The 12,912-nt window shown below is 46.2% G+C and overlaps 1 protein-coding gene across 2 annotated transcripts in view; it reads right to left on the bottom strand.

The window, feature by feature from the left end:
- Window positions 1–11,661, bottom strand: part of PHLDB1 (pleckstrin homology like domain family B member 1) — a 282,210-nt gene extending 270,549 nt beyond the window's left edge. For both annotated transcript variants that reach the window (XM_077250609.1, XM_077250611.1), the window contains exon 1: window positions 11,557–11,661. The gene's annotated coding sequence lies outside the window, so the exon portion shown is untranslated. The remainder of the gene's footprint in view (window positions 1–11,556) is intronic.
- Window positions 11,662–12,912: the final 1,251 nt, after the last annotated feature.

The raw sequence follows: 12,912 nt of genomic DNA, 5'->3' as shown, positions 1-12,912 counted from the left end.
ATCACTGTATTATGTGTACACTGACATAATATACAGAGCTTCTGTGTATAATGTATCTGGTGATCACTGTATTATCTGTACACTGACACTATATACAGAGCTCCTGTGAATAATGCCTCTGGTGATCACTGTGTTATCTGTACAATGACACTATGTACATAGCTCCTGTGTATAATGTCACTGGTGATCACTGTATTACATGTACACTGACAGTATATACAGAGCTCCTGCGTATAATAGCAGTAATGTGTTTTTTTTTATTACTGATCAGTATTGTAGCATTTGGTCACTATGTGGTGGTAATATGTGGTCTGGTCATGATGTGTCGGTATTTGTCCCTTGTATGTGGTATTTTTCAGTCACTGTGGTTGTAATATATGGTCTGGTCATGTTATGATGGTATTTGTCCCTTGTATGTGGTATTATTCAGTCACTATGTGGTGGTAACATGTGGTCTGGTCATGGTGTGGTGGTACTTGTTCCTTGTATGTGGTATTATTCGGTCACTATGTGGCGGTAATATATGGTCTAGTCATGTTATGGTGGTATTCGTCCATTGTATGTGATATTATTCGGTCACTATGTGGTGGTAACATGTGGTTCGGTCACTATGTGATGGTATTTGTTCCTTGTACATGGTATTATTTGGTCACTATGTGGTTGTAATATGTGGTCTGGTCATAGTGTGGAGGTATTTCTCCCTTGTATGTGGTAGTATTTGGTCACTATGTGGTGGTAATATATAGCCTGGTCATGGTGTGACGGTATTTGTCCCTTGTATGTGGTATTATTGGTCACTTTAAGAAATGTATGGGACTCATTCCCTTAAAGAAAAATAAATAAAATAATACCTAAAAAGAGTATTGGATATTTTAAGAAATGTTTAATAGGTTAGAGTAGTGTAGGGTGCTGCTAAAAGAGTCTACCTTGTCGTGGTGGTGGCAGCTTAAAAAATCTTGATGGTAACCGTTAATGAGTGATTGGTGAGGATGTGATGCAGAAAAGGATTTTTCCCAAGAGTGGGCGGTGGGACTGTAGAAGTTTCGAGGGGTGGAGGCAGAGATGGGGTGGAGCCTGGGCGAAATCTCAAGGAGGCTGAAGATTTTGCTAGTATGGGGCCTTGAAATTCCTAGTGGCAGCCCTGCTCAGGTCTAGTACTCAGCATTGCACATTGGCCCTGTCACGATTCCTCTGCTCACCATGTCTGGGACTCTGTGATGGACAGCTCTACCATCCTATCCTGTGCTGGGGCGTGCTGGTCTGTTGGTGCTTTCATAGGTCAACCATGCTGTCAGTCTGACTGGAAGGGGCAGAGATTTCCACAGGTACTCCATGTTCTTAGTAATTCCCCTGTTATTTAGGTGGGCTGTCTGGCCCAGATCGTTGCTAGTTAAGCTTGTTCTAAGCTAGTGCTCTCTGGTGTGTTCGCCTGTACCTGTACTGTAAGTTCTGATCTTCTTCTGCTGCTGACCTTTGGACCATGTTCAGATTACCAGTTTGTTATTTGCCCCTTTGCATCTGATATTCCATTGCTGACCTTTGGACAGTGTTCAGACTACCCGTTTGTTATTGCCCCTTGGCATCTGATATTCTGCTGCTGACCTTTGGACTGTGTTCAAACTACCCATTTGTTATTGCCCCTTTGCATCTGATATTCTGCTGCTGACCTTTTGACTGTATTCAGACTACCCGTTTGTTATTACCCCTTTGCTTATCCACTATTTCTCTGGTATTCTGACCCTGTCATGTGACCTGACTTACGACTTCATATTTTTCCTTGGTTTACTATGTGATCTTTTGGTATTGCACGTCTGACTGCACTGATTCACGGCCTAGCCGTGGGTTAGTCACAGGCCCAGATTTGCTTTTACATTAGAAATCTGGGGTAATTGGATGCTTTTTATATACAAATCATTATAGCCAAATTTTCTTATTGATTTATGTTAAGAAGAGTAGATGTGTGAGCAGGGGTGGCGTTAGGGGCAGGCAGATCAGGCAGCTGCCTGGGGCCCCTGCTCACCCATGGGCCCCCAGCTAGTGGCACATTATGCAGCCGCTATGGGGCCCCTGTGAGGCAGGGGGGCCCGCCTGCCGCCAGCGCCGACTCCCCCGCCGCATTGAACTATACGGCATCTGCTGGTACAGTTCAAAGCAATGATGCAGGAGAGAGCGTCAGCTAATGCTCCCTCTCCCATCATTGCCCGCTCTGCCTCTGACACACTGTGGGTGCTCATGCACTCACTGTGTGCCAGCCGGCAGTGCAGCCGCTGAGACAGAAGCAGGGAGCAGAGCAGGCACGAGGAGAGGTGAGGAGTGTGTTTTTTTTGTTTTTTTTCACTGGACTGTGGGGACATTCTCGGGGGGGAGAGAGAGATGCAGGCTGTGTTATAAACTATGTGGGCTGTGTTATATACTATGTGGGCTGTGTTATATGCTACATGGCTGTGCTATATACTATGTGGGCTGTGTTATATGCTACGTGGCTATGCTATATACTACGTGGGCTGTGTTATATACTACGTGGCTGTGCTATATACTACGCAGGCTGTGTTATACTACGTGGCTGTGCTGTATACTACGTGGGCTGTGTTATATACTATGTGGCTGTTATATACTATGTGGCTGTGCTATATACTATGTGGCTGTGTTATATACTACGTGGGCTGTGTTATACTACATGGCTGTGCTATACTGTATACTACGTGGCTGTGCTATATACTATGTGGGCTGTGTTATATACTATGTGGGCTGTGTTATATACTATGTGGCTGTGCTATATACTATGTGGCTGTGCTATATACTACGTGGGCTGTGTTATATACTACGTGGCTGTGCTATATACTACGTGGGCTGTGTTATATACTATGTGGCTGTGTTATATACTATGTGGCTGTGTTATATACTACCTGGGCTGTGTTATATACTACGTGGGCTCTGTTATATACTACGCGGGCTGTGCTATATACTATGCGGACTCTGCTATATACTATACGGGCTCTGTTATATACTATGCGGGCTGTGCTATATACTATGGGGGTATATTATATTATAAGGAGGAGGCTGTGTTATATACTATGTAGCTGTGTTATATACTATTGGGAGGTATATTATATTCTATGGGGGAAGCTGTGTTATATACTATGGGGGGTATATTATATTCTATGGCGGAGGCTGTGTTATATACTAAGTGGCTGTGTTATATACTATTGGGGGTATATTATATTCTATGAGGGAGGCTGTGTTATATACTATGTTTCTGCATTATATATTTGGGGGGTACATTATAAATTATATTCTATGGAGGAGGCTGTGTTATATACTATGGGGGCTGCATTATATTCTATGGGGGCTACATTATATACTATGGGGAGGTGGGCTGTATTATATTCTATGGTGGGCTACATTATATTCTAAGTGGGGCTGTATTAGATTTTATGAGGGATGTTTGCATCATACTCTTTGATGGGGCTACATTATATTTTATGGGGAGGTGGGCTGTATTATATTCTATTCGGGGCTACATTATATTATATGGGGGTGTATTATATTTATATTCTATGAGGGGTGATTGCATCATACTCTATGAGGGGGTTATATTATACTATATGAGGGGGCTGCATTATATTCTATGGGGGGATTACATTATACTCTATGGGGTGGCTGCATTATACTCTGTGGGGTGTTGGCTGCATTATACTATATGTGGACTGCATTATACTGTATCGAGGACTATGGAGAATACACTATACTATATGAAAAACTATGGGGTGCATTATACTATGGGAAATTAATTGTACTACATGGATGACTATGGCGGTGCATTATACTATATGGAGCACTGTGAGAAGTGTATTATGCTATATGGAGGACTATGAGGAGTGTATTATACTATGTGGAGGACTAAGCAGTGTATTTTAATATATAGAGGGCTATGATGAGTGTATTATACTATATGGAAGACTATAGGGCACATTGTAATATGTGGAGAACTATGGGGTATATTATACTAAACAAGTAAAATGCTGCATATTCATCGAGTGATTGGATTGTTTATGCCGGAACAAAAATCATTGTTCTCAGCAGCACATCGCAGGTGTAAACTGTAGATGTGCTGCTGATAACATGATACTGTTTGGTGATCTGTTAGTGATCTACTAGTGATCATTCTGCCCCCATCATTATTCTTCAGCCGGAGTAAAGAGGCCGGGAAACAAGCGTTGAACGACTTCAATATTGTCGATCACACTCATTTAGCGGCCTGAGCTCAGCGCATGTAAATACAACCGAAATGCTGCTGTGTGATGTGCAATATGTTAGCATTTGGGGCCCCATTTTAAACTTTGCCTAGGGCCCCACTTTGCCTAAAACCGGCCCTGTGTGTGAGACTAAAAAAGTGGGTGCGGATTCGGTGAGTGTAAAAATGTGCAAAATTTATTATTGGCATGTGACAGTTTTTGCACCTGATTTATTAATTGGGTTTAAGAGAAGAAAGTCTCTAACTTTATGCACCAATCTATCCCACAAAATGCATTTGTTTTATCAGGTGGGTTTAAAGGGAGTTCAATCCAAGGTCTCATGCAGACATCCGTGCAAATCGGTCCTATCGAGGGCCGCAATGTACCTGAGCGTGACAAGTACACAGTTTGAACGCTGCTGACTGGCATTATCAATTCCTTGGATATCTTTTTGTATCCCTTTCCTGTTGTATATGCAGCGCCCCAGAGTCCTGGTCGTTGCAGTACTGTGGCTCCGCCACTAAGGGGAGCTACGGTGCGTCCGATGGCACTGAAGGAGTTCATCTGATCAGGTATCACAGACACCAATACATTTCACAGCTGGGCCTCCGGGGGGAGCTAAGGGTTCTATTCATTAGGCCACTCCCCACCATAGTGGGTAAACTGGGGGTCAGGCAGGAAGTTAGATCAGAAAGCTGACTGGATTAGACGAAGCAACACCTGGTGGCAGAGGGTGTTGTGGAGGAAGAGACAGTAGGGTCCCTGTCAGGGGTGGGATCCTGACAGAGGCTTGGCATTAAAAAGAACGTAACGGGTCCGCGCCAGCTCCGGGAAGCGGCGGGACCCAAGAAAGGACTAGAAGCGAGATAGATTGTGCTGAGTGAGAAACGAGATCAAGCAATAGGAGAATACCAGTAGGGGTCATGCTGTAAGACCGGAGCAACACCCTACTGAGGCGCATTACCGGTGGCCGGAACGCCGAGGGAGTGGAATAACATTCAGCTTCAAGCAATACTCCAAACAGCGGCAGGGCAGTCAGTCTCAGGCGGGCTGTCTCACCTAAATCACCTATGAAGTCTTGGGAGGCAATTGCGGGAGAGGGGCGACTCTAGGGTCCCGGAAGAACTCCAGGCCTACCCGACAAACGGGTGCCGTTCTAACTGTGACATCAGGAAGGGACGGATGATTAGCAGAAGATCAGTTAATTGAGTTGTTGTGAGGGAACTTAAGAAACAGACACAACAGTTGTGGGGTACTTTCCGTAAGCATAGCAGGGAAGGACTACAACACATAGCGCTAAGAAGGAAGGCACCGATTTCCACCTGTGAAGAGAACTCTGGAGGTGCCATTGGACCGGCCGGACTTGCGCAGCCTGGTGAACCGTATTCTGGACTGAGGACCCAGAGATCTTCAGTAAAGAGGTAAAGAGACTGCAACCTGGTGTCCTCGTTATTTACCGCGACCTGCACCCCACAACTGCACCGTTACAACACCACTTATTGCACCGGACGTCCCCCACTGACAGACAGGGCCACGGACCGGGTCTAGCCACCGTGACAACCCCAGAACTGATAACTCAGAGACCCGGCTCCGGGTACCCCTCGGCCCTGCGGCGGTGTGGGGGCGCTCCAACTTGGCGTCACGAACAGGATCTACTTAAGCCTGAAGAATCAGGTCATGTGTGCCTTGGAACTGTGATTTACTGTGCTTGGACTGTATTTTATTGCAAAGACTGTGTGCTGCGCCATTTGCCGCCAAAATCCGCCGCCATTGCAGCGCTGAGGAGAGCGCAGGAAGAGAAGAGGGGCGTGAAGTGGGCGTAGGCGAGCTGGAGAGCGCGAACAGCAATGGCCGCCCAGTCCAAATATTTCTGTGTCCTGAGGACGTGTCCGTCAACAGCTGAGGTCCGCCTCCTGATCCTGTTTGGAGGGTGGAGACCATGGAGACGGGGCCGCCCACGAAAGAGACCGCGGGAAGAAGACATTGGAGGAAAGGCAAAGATGGCGACACCAGGAGCACCGCATGGGGCTGACCCGATCCGGCCTGAGGCTGCACAACCTGACACAGCCCCAGAAGCGCCAACGCTGCGGGGTCTGACCCTCACGGAACCACCGATGGGCCGACCCCCTTTTCCGCTGGCTGAGGAGTGTGTGGCTGCAGCCGAGGCCCGACAGCTAGCCCGCCGGCTGAAGGCTGATGCCCGCGTGCTTACTCGGCTGGGCCAGCCCACGGAGGTCCGGTTGTCCCCAGTGTCCCCTGTTCCCTCCCACCTGGCCGCGGCTGGAGGTACGTTACAGACGCCGGACCTGAAGATCACGCCGGACGCCGAACATTTACGGCGTCTGATGGCAGCGTGGCGGAGCCGGCCCCAGCCTGCAGTGCCGATTGACTTGGTCAGAGCTCCAGAGATCCCGCCGTCACACTGGGGTGTGGTAGTGTCTTTTAACTCCCGGCACGGAAGAGGAGTTATCCAGGAGATTGGAGAGCCGCTGCAGGTCCGTGTCGATCGGGAGGAGGTGGAGCCCTGCAGCATGAGGTTCGCTCGTGATCTGGAGCCGGGCGACGCTGTGACCTACACGAGGTGGAGGAGGGAAGCTGGTGAGACGGGCTGGATAGCCCGAGGCGTACAGCGATGCATTGCCCTCCAGGCTGCTGCCAGAACACCGGAAGAAGAAGATCCCGTGAAGGAGGCAGCAGAGCCCGGCCCTGCGGAACCTCGAGAAGCCCGGCCTCGCCGTGCCCCGGAGGGACGTGTGCACCTGCCAGTGAGAAGGGCCTCCCGGCGAGGGATCTTATTGCTGCTGGGACCGGAACCGCGTCCTGGCTCACCAGTGCGATCCGTTGGCCTGGTGAGGCCAGATCGGAGACCATCCGGTTCCACAAAGAACGAGTAAGCATAATTGCTTTATTAATATGTATATAGTTACTGTTTTATTGCTTTTATGTTGCTGCCAAAACCCGTTCAGGGTTAACTTTTAAGGGGATCCTTCTATGGACCTGGGATCCCTATTGTTTTGTTTTCTTGTTTGTTTTCCAAGTTTTTGCACAAAGTTTACAGAACTGCTGAAATCATGAACAGTGCATGATCCGAACTTCTTGTACATAGTTTGCACCTTATTAAAGGCGCTCCCTACTGGTTTTACTTAAAGAAAGACTCTTTGCGAAGATACCGTACTGGAACCTTTGCTGAGTATGGACTGGTAGCTTGAGAAAATACGCTACCTCACAGAGACTTGGTCCCCTCTTAAAGGGGATGTTCATTTGCCGATATTGCTTAAGACAAGTAGCAATAATGTTGATGAGAGAAAAATGATGATAATGTTTGTACGAGACAGTTATATGTGTTTAATTAGTTAAATGTGAAGAAATACTGAAAGATAGAAGAAGGATGCAGTGGACCCGTAGGGATAGACGTGGTGTCCAGCATGCATGAAAGGAAGAAAGATAATGAGAAGGCTTAATGTTTGATAGAAAATGTTTTGATAATGCTGATAGAAAGTTAGGATAGAAGGTAAACCCTGAGTCCTGATAGGAGTCAAGTAGAGATGACTCAGTGCTCTTAAACTGAAAGCAATGTTATGTTCTATACTGTGTATAGTAGTTGAAAAGGCAGTAGGCCCTGGCTGAACGGGGCGGTCCTGTAACTGAAAGGAGAGGCAGTAGGTCTGGTGCCGATAGGACAGGCGGTCCTGCAGATTTAAAGAAGGAGAATGAAAAAGTTAAAATACCTTATAATGTGATTATAGGAAGGTCTTTAGTGGACTAAGAGTGTATGTCCTTAAAGGCGATGTTAAATTATTGTCCAACAATTTTGCACTTAGTAGAATACCCGGTTGGGTAACAGGAGTTATTTATAGCCTGTAATTTATAATGTTAACCATGTTTGTAACGTTCAAGTGTCCTCACCTCCCATAAAGGGAAGCTTGTTCAAGTATACTTATTGTTATTGCACTCAGTCAAACTGTATGTCTTTTTGCTAAACTTGTATTGTTGTTTTCTTCCCAGTCCCGGAGTACTGTGTTTAACCAGGGGGGAGTGCAGCGCCCCAGAGTCCTGGTCGTTGCAGTACTGTGGCTCCGCCACTAAGGGGAGCTACGGTGCGTCCGATGGCACTGAAGGAGTTCATCTGATCAGGTATCACAGACACCAATACATTTCACAGCTGGGCCTCCGGGGGGAGCTAAGGGTTCTATTCATTAGGCCACTCCCCACCATAGTGGGTAAACTGGGGGTCAGGCAGGAAGTTAGATCAGAAAGCTGACTGGATTGGACGAAGCAACACCTGGTGGCAGAGGGTGTTGTGGAGGAAGAGACAGTAGGGTCTCTGTCAGGGGTGGGATCCTGACAGAGGCTTGGCATTAAAAAGAACGTAACGGGTCCGCGCCAGCTCCGGGAAGCGGCGGGACCCAAGAAAGGACTAGAAGCGAGATAGATTGTGCTGAGTGAGAAACGAGATCAAGCAATAGGAGAATACCAGTAGGGGTCATGCTGTAAGACTGGAGCAACACCCTACTGAGGCGCATTACCGGTGGCCGGAACGCCGAGGGAGTGGAATAACATTCAGCTTCAAGCAATACTCCAAACAGCAGCAGGGCAGTCAGTCTCAGGCGGGCTGTCTCACCTAAATCACCTATGAAGTCTTGGGAGGCAATTGCGGGAGAGGGGCGACTCTAGGGTCCCGGAAGAACTCCAGGCCTACCCGACAAACGGGTGCCGTTCTAACTGTGACATCAGGAAGGGACGGATGATTAGCAGAAGATCAGTTAATTGAGTTGTTGTGAGGGAACTTAAGAAACAGACACAACAGTTGTGGGGTACTTTCCGTAAGCATAGCAGGGAAGGACTACAACACATAGCGCTAAGAAGGAAGGCACCGATTTCCACCTGTGAAGAGAACTCTGGAGGTGCCATTGGACCGGCCGGACTTGCGCAGCCTGGTGAACCGTATTCTGGACTGAGGACCCAGAGATCTTCAGTAAAGAGGTAAAGAGACTGCAACCTGTTGTCCTCGTTATTTACCGCGACCTGCACCCCACAACTGCACCGTTACAACACCACTTATTGCACCGGACGTCCCCCACTGACAGACAGGGCCACGGACCGGGTCTAGCCACCGTGACAACCCCAGAACTGATAACTCAGAGGCCCGGCTCCGGGTACCCCTCGGCCCTGCGGCGGTGTGGGGGCGCTCCATATACAGTTCAACTACCTTTTCCCATAGATCTGTTGACAATTCTTTTGCTTTCACCATGACTCACAATCCAGAAATGTCAGTGGCTGGATGAAAGATGCAAGAGTCTGTCTGGATCCCAGAAACTCACTCAGCTTTTATGCACACACACTGATTACAAGCAAACAAGTCACAGGTGAGGATGTTACATTTAGTAGCCATTCAAAACCATTTGTGTCAACTTCTGTGCATGTTATCAGGCCAAAATCACCAGGGTATGTGAACTTTTGATCAGGGTCATTTGGATGTTTTGGGTTGTCATTATGATTTAAAAAGAGAAAACACAGTAGTTTGACAATAAATGGCTGCACCCAACCAATAACCATGAGTGGAGAAAAAGTTTGGTTTTATCATTCATATTCTCTGACTGAAAAAAGGCCAAGAAAACAAATATTCTCCTGGGGTATGTAAACTTTTGAGCACAACTGTAAAAAAAAAACAATTTTGGAAAACACTTAAAAAAAGGAAAAGAAAAGTTTCCAGGGCTGTCTTCAACTTAAAAATGAACGTTAGTGACCACCTAAAACAGGTTGTGTGCACATACTCTTTGGCTGATAATAACACTTGTTCCCGATTATCAGCCCCCATGAACATGCTGTCGATCACCCGAAGACCAAACATAGCATACTTGTATCATTAATGTAGAAAACCAGTTATGTTTCTTATTTATGATAGTTTTAAAAAATATAAAATTTCTGACATTTATAATATATAAAACGTCCAACAGATGGGGGTGTAAATAGAAATTAAGGGGTCCCATAGCAAAGGTCCCACTTGCCCTCACTACCTAAAAAAAAAAAAAATTACTGTAACTAAAATAAATCAGAACATGACGCACGCCTGCTCCAACATGAAACCAAGCAAATAAATGTTATTGGCAAAAGATTGTCCAGGAAAGAGTTTAATCAGGGAAAGAGCCCAAATGAAATATAATAGCCAGGCTGTGACATTTCTAATTGTAAAATATGTATTCGTATAAAAAAAACACCAACTATTCTCTGTAGCATCTTTCAGATATAAAAACCTACTGAAGACAACATTTATTTAAGATGTCCTCCCTGTTTCGTCACTGCTTGGTCAATACTCGTCACATATTTCTTCATGTGTAGGAGGAACACTAATAAGGAGAAACATCAATAAGAAATAACTCGAAATGGAAAGAAGCAACAGGAGACCCATCCGCACAACTCCCTCTCATACTCCACCCCAAAAGTCTATGGTAAAGATCTGAAGAGCTGACAAACACAAGACTCTATTAGAAGACCGCACTTTCTGGACAAAGGAGTCAGCCTTCTTGATGAACATATATTTACTTAGATCTTTCCTTCAGTTTATATAATTGTCTGAAAGGATGAGGACAAGATCAAAGACCACAATGGAGTAAGAATTTTCTTTTACCTGGAGCTAGACTTCAGTGATCTTCATAAGAAAGAGAACACAATAAAGTTACTGAGATGTAAAATACAAAGTCCAAATTCTTTCTGGATTACTTGCTGCTTATAAAAAATGACAAAAGCATGAGCGTTGGATCTCAGGTTACATGACTGTTTGCTAGACTGTTCTTCTTTTTTGGTAGATTTACTCTTGAAAATATTAACCAACCCGTTAGATTAATGACACTTTGCAGGGAAAAAAGGTTTAGCAGGAATTTGGGTGGATGAAGCAGAGCGAACGTGGCACAAAGTACAAAGAAACGTAAAGTTATACGGTGTACCATCACAAAAGCTGGAATCTCATCAGTCACATTACCTGGAGCTGCTGGTGCCCCCCATGTTCCTATATACACCCCTAACAATGAGGAATTAGTGGGGAGAGCCCCTCTAGTAGACAGGACCTTCAAACACTGACATTATCCCACCCCACCTGTAGGGGGCCACGTAGGGCTCACTGAGATGTGGGCACCTGTATCTTTATCTGATTTGATCTTTAGAAGTTTAACGTTACTCTAACAACAGTGAAGAGGTGAAAACCCACAGAGATATGGCTCAGTGGTGAATAGGCGAAGATCCCGCTCACCCCCATCATATGTCCTACATGTGGTGTTATGCCCATATGGTAGGTGCACCCCAAAGGTGACGCGTTCCCCTTTACCTTGTGATCCTCAGCCTTGCAGCTTTCCTGTGCTCTCCCCCTCCCTGTACCACGTCTACACAGAATGCAGTGTGGGATGCAGGCAGCTGTGTGCAGACAGAAGACTCACTGTCCCATCTGGGATGAGGGGCTCGTCCCTCCTACAGCTGGCTGCTCTCGCCTCACCAATAACAAGCCTGAAGCCTGGGCCATGAGGCCGCCCTCAGCCCTCCACAGTCCAAGAACAAGGAGCAGTTTATTCTGGAGTCAGGACATAAATATTCACTGTCCTTCCTGCTGGAAGATGGAAAATACAGGCGCATAGTCTACATGTTACATGTCTGGTAGCCTACGGTCTACATGGAAATATACATTTATTGAGGGGTCAAAAGTGGATCCTCAGACCGTTCCCAGTGTGAAAGTAGAAAACCGTATACTGGATGCTTCATTTAGTTTATATTGTAATGACTGATGAGTCCCAGGTACACCAAAACCAACAAGGTTCCCATGAATAAATAACACACAAATAACCATAAACTCATTTCTTTTATTGAATGGAGGTTGGTTATAGCATAAAGAGGCAGACAGATGGCTCAGTGGTTAGCATTGCAGCGCTGGGGTTCAAATCCCACCAAGGACAACATCTGCAAGTATGTTCTCCCCGTGTTTGCGTGGGTTTCCTCACACACTCCAAAGACATACTGATAGAGAATGCAGATTGTGAGCCCCATCGGGGACAGTGATGATGTCTGTAAAGTGCTGTGGAAGTGAGTAAAATAAATAAAAATTAAAAAATAGGAGTCTGCAGGTGGTTTTTATGAGATTCTATGTAGAAAGGAGAGTAAAGTAGGAGCTTTGCCTCTAGCTCCTCTCTCCTTTCTACATAGCACCCTATCAGTAGTAACTGTCATCTCCAGAGTATGGAGGACACGTCAATCATTTATTGTATGCCCCATTTAAGGGGTTAAGGTTTTGTGTCCCATGTTCTCCCCTCTTGTTTTTTCACCCAATGGTGCGTTTTCTCCTCCCTTGTTCCCCTCTTTATAAGCGTAGGCCCTGCCTTTTCCTGTCTCTCTCCTCACAGCTGTGAGACCCCAAGGCTGCGCTGTCCCACCCTTGCTCCCTTCCTTCTTATGTGTACAGTGTGTTTGGTTGTTATTGTTGGTACATTGAAGTCACGGCTGTGGTGAATGTTCTACCATGATGGTTTTCCTGTAGGAGTCTGACTTGGGGTGGGAGTCCGGCTGTCACATAACGATTCGTACCCATTCAGCTGGCCAATCGTGCCTTATTGGAGAGTTATGGCACCTACATGCTGAGCTCGTCTTTATGGCTGTGACCGACCTCCATCCAATAAAAGAAAGAGTGTGGATAAAA

This window comes from Ranitomeya variabilis, chromosome 4 (genome assembly GCF_051348905.1).
Source record: "Ranitomeya variabilis isolate aRanVar5 chromosome 4, aRanVar5.hap1, whole genome shotgun sequence".
Lineage (NCBI taxonomy): Eukaryota > Metazoa > Chordata > Amphibia > Anura > Dendrobatidae > Ranitomeya > Ranitomeya variabilis.
Note: the sequence above shows the minus strand (reverse complement) of the source record. Positions and strands in the feature narration are given on the sequence as shown.